This window comes from Meles meles, chromosome 1, assembly GCF_922984935.1.
Source record: "Meles meles chromosome 1, mMelMel3.1 paternal haplotype, whole genome shotgun sequence".
Lineage (NCBI taxonomy): Eukaryota > Metazoa > Chordata > Mammalia > Carnivora > Mustelidae > Meles > Meles meles.
The window spans coordinates 110,507,734-110,511,588 of NC_060066.1; the positions used below are offsets into that span (position 1 = coordinate 110,507,734).

General features: G+C 48.0%; 1 non-coding gene across 1 annotated transcript; it reads left to right on the forward strand.

The window, feature by feature from the left end:
* Window positions 1–1,406: 1,406 nt before the first annotated feature.
* On the forward strand, window positions 1,407–1,480 carry TRNAN-GUU. The gene has a single exon. It is a non-coding gene; the product is annotated as a tRNA-Asn (tRNA).
* The last annotated feature ends 2,375 nt before the right edge of the window (window positions 1,481–3,855 follow it).

Below are 3,855 nucleotides of genomic sequence, written 5' to 3' on the forward strand. Positions count from 1 at the left end.
TCACCTCCTTCCAGACGTGGGGCAGTCCAGCATTTCGAGATGCCTGTAAGTCCAGCGCGCACCGTGACGTTTCCCCTTTTCTCAGCGCAGGGCGCGGGGGGTCTCGGGAAACCGTGCCCTCGAGCCGCTGGTAAGTGGCGCAACTCTGCAGAATTTTAACACTCGCTACAACCTGACCAGACTCTGCTTTGAGGCGACTGCAGCCGAGGGCAACGCAGAGTACTGAGCACTGTACGATGACCGAGAGCCACGGGCCGGCTGGCTCTCTACGCCGGCTGGCTGTGTTCTAAGTCGTTCTAACAGCCTCGATGATATTTTGCTGCTCCCCGCCCCCCCCCTTTTTAAACAGAGCTACAGGTCTACGCGGTTTTCCTTCTTTCGGGTTCTCTTTTTCCTTCCTTCCTCATCCGGCTAGGATAAAAGAAGCATTCTCCTCTCTCCAGGATCGGGCCCTCATCGCTGCCCAGGCCGCCTAGGAAGTCTCATTGCCCCCCGACGTGCCTCCGCGGCTTCTCGGCCCCCCGGCGCTCCCCTTTCTCTCCGGACCTTGGGGCGGCAGGCGCCCACGACCGCCCCCACGAGAAGCCCGCGGCGCGCGTGGGGCGGAGCTGGGCGCGCGCGGCCGAAGCGTGCGTACGGCCCGCCGTACGTAGGCCCTTTCTGGGGCGTCGGCTGGGGATGCTGCACTGTGAACGGTTAGAAGTTTGAGGAGTTTGGAAAAAAAGAAATTTCCATTTGAAAAGTTTTTCGGGATTTCCATTCACGAAGGGCATAAGAGCTAAAGACGACTGTGGAATCTGACAAGTTCCAGGAGAGCGTCCTGGTGCGTGTGTGACCCCCGTTCTCGGCGTGGGGACGTTAGAACGACCATCGCCACGACCGCTGCGGGCGCAGAGCTTCCCTGCCTGGCTCGGGAAACCGAAGAAGGCAGCGGAAGCGCTCCCACCCCCCGCCCTGAAGGCATGCGGGAATGTGGACAAATGCTCTCCTTCTGACCGCTTGTATTCTTCCCACCCCCTCCAGCCGGCACATCGTCCTGGTGCAGGTCCCCCGCACCCCTGAGGACAGGTGGCGACGAAGGGCGGTCTGGTGAAGGCGGAGAAACGGCAAGTGCCATCAGGAGAGCCCACCGACTTGCACCGTCCCGCGGAGCCCACTCGCCTCAGACCACGAGGACCCTAGCGTTTAAGGCGGGTGGGGAGCAAACGGGGAGAGGCCGTTGGGGTGCCCTTTTGTCTTCAGAATCGCCCGGCGCCGAGGTTTCACGTGATGAGCACGCGGCGTCTGCTCCGATCCTGGTCTCGGGTTTTCCAGGGCTTCGGAACGTCTATTGTCCAGTGCGCGGCACGTCGCGCGGTAAGGAGCTACTGACTACCTAAGAAGGCGGGGGAGAACAGGAAGCTTGTGTCTCTGTGGCGCAATCGGTTAGCGCGTTCGGCTGTTAACCGAAAGGTTGGTGGTTCGAGCCCACCCAGGGACGGAGTGCCTAACTTTTAACTGAATTCCGCGTCTTTCCTCAAGTTTATCACCTGCACGTATCCTCACATAAAATCTATGTTCCTGGATTCCGGGTCCTATCTAATTCACATCAGCTCTTACATAAGACCCACCGGCCCCATCTCCCCAACCTGATCCTCTTAGAGTATGGGCTGGCCTATCATTTGGCATGCATATCACTGCAGTATTCCATGACAGGTTTTTTTTGTTGTTGCTGTTTTGTTTTGTTTTGTTTTCTGCTATGTCCATAAAAATTAGCCTATCAGACATCTCAGTGGAGCCAATAGAATCCTGCCCTTGGCCGGCTCCTCCTGCACACCTGGACGGTCAGTGCTGTTGGCTCAGTTCTGTTGAATCTCATGAGCAGAAAGTGAGCTCTTTGCCTTTTACATACTAAGTGGGGTGATTGGAAAACTCTTCTTTTTCTCTCTCTTTCTCTCATTGTGCATCATTATTTTCCCCTATCCGCGGGCATTAGTGTGTGATTGTGGTTTAATTTTATGAAGTGAATTCCTGGGACTAATCTCTGATGAGTGGTAGTTGCCAGGGATCTCTATTCCCTGTTAGGTCGTAAATGACAACTAATATAGCTTGTGAGACTCTTGGATTGTCTGTTGTCCTGAGGATTCTGGTTGGTATTTTCTGGTATGTACTTGGGGAATGCTGTTGTTTGCTTGGTTCACATATATATTTCTGTATATTGAGGGTATGTGGGTGGTGCTGTGGATATTCTTAGGTGTTCTCTTGATTCTCTGCAAAAGTTTAACAGAACGATTTGTTGTTTTCAGTGTTCTGACATTTCGAAATCATATGCCTTGGTGTTGGGCACTGCACAGTTTCTCAGACCTTCTCAAGCTTCATTCCTTGTCACACACTGATTGGGGGGGGGTGCGCACAGTGCTTGTTTTCTTATCACAGCAACCACCCAAATCCACTTTCATGTAGAAGTATCACTGAAGAGAATGTAGTATAGTCTAATGTTCATGAATTTTACTGTATGTAAATTACATCTCTATAAATCTGACTTTAAAAAAGAAAAAAAAAAAAAAAAAGACTGACAATCCCAAATGTTGAGAGGATGAAGAGCACAGGAGACTCTCAATTCTGGAAACGGTAAAAATAAATTCCAAAACTGTTGGGAAAAAATTTGGCAGTGTCAGCTAAGGGTCGTGCCTTCATGGTTATATACTGTGGCCCAGAAATTCTACTTTTAGCTACATACCTTAGTCCCGTGCTCTCCGATATGAGAGGTCAAGCCACATGCAGCTACTGAACACCTGAAATGTTAATATCGCACGTTGCAATGACGATATTTTGATATAGTAGGTCTAGTACAATATTAAATAGATGTTCACCTCTTTCATTTTACTTTTTAAAAGGTATCTACTAGAAAATTTAGAACTATATGTGACTGCCATTATATTTTTATTGAAACGGGCTGTCCTAGAGAAATGGATATGTCCCCTAAAAGACATAGAAAAGAATGTTCATAACAATTCAAAATATCCTAAACTGGAACCAACTCAAACGTCCAAGAGCTTAATAAGTATACTGAGATACAATTCATACAAGGAATATGAAAACAAGCACTACATGGAAAACATGGATAAATATCACAGACATAATGGTGAGTGAAGAACTCAGACCATGCCTGTCTCCCCCCGCAAAAAAAAATATATGCTTTATGATTTAATTTATGTGAAAGCAAAGACCAAAAGACCAAAAAAACCATACACACACACACACACACACACACACACACACACACTGATAAAATGGGGGGGGGGGTGTTGTGGGGCTTTGGGATGGAGATGACTCCGTGAGCTCTTGGGTGGGAAAAGTCATGAGGAAGATTTCTGTGGTCTGCTAATGTTCTGAACTTTAGTTGGTACTACATCGGTGCTTATTCAGGGTGGCTTATATTGGTAAAGGCTTTTTAATGATACACGTTTTGTACTTTATATTTAATAGGACTTGGTTGGAAAAAGTTCAAAGCCACTGGGCTATGCTAAAGTGAAGTTGATACTTCTTCTGGTTTGGCTGAGGCAAGAAGGCAAAGTAAATTTAAAGTATCTATTGTGATATTTTTGCTGTCCTCAGGTTATTGGCTTTCCTGTGCTATCTGCTATCTAATTACCTCTGTGTTGCTCACAACCATTACCATAAGTTGATATTCAACTGTTAAAGGTGTGTCAAAGTGATACCCAAGTGGGCATCGTCAAATCTGCTCTTTTCAGAATAATTATGGCTCAACAGATGTGGTTATGAGCTTAAGAAATCCTGATGGAGAAAGTAGTTCAGGTAGGCTGAATTAAGAGGTGCCAAAGCAAGGGCCTGGCAGGTATTACACAAAGAAAA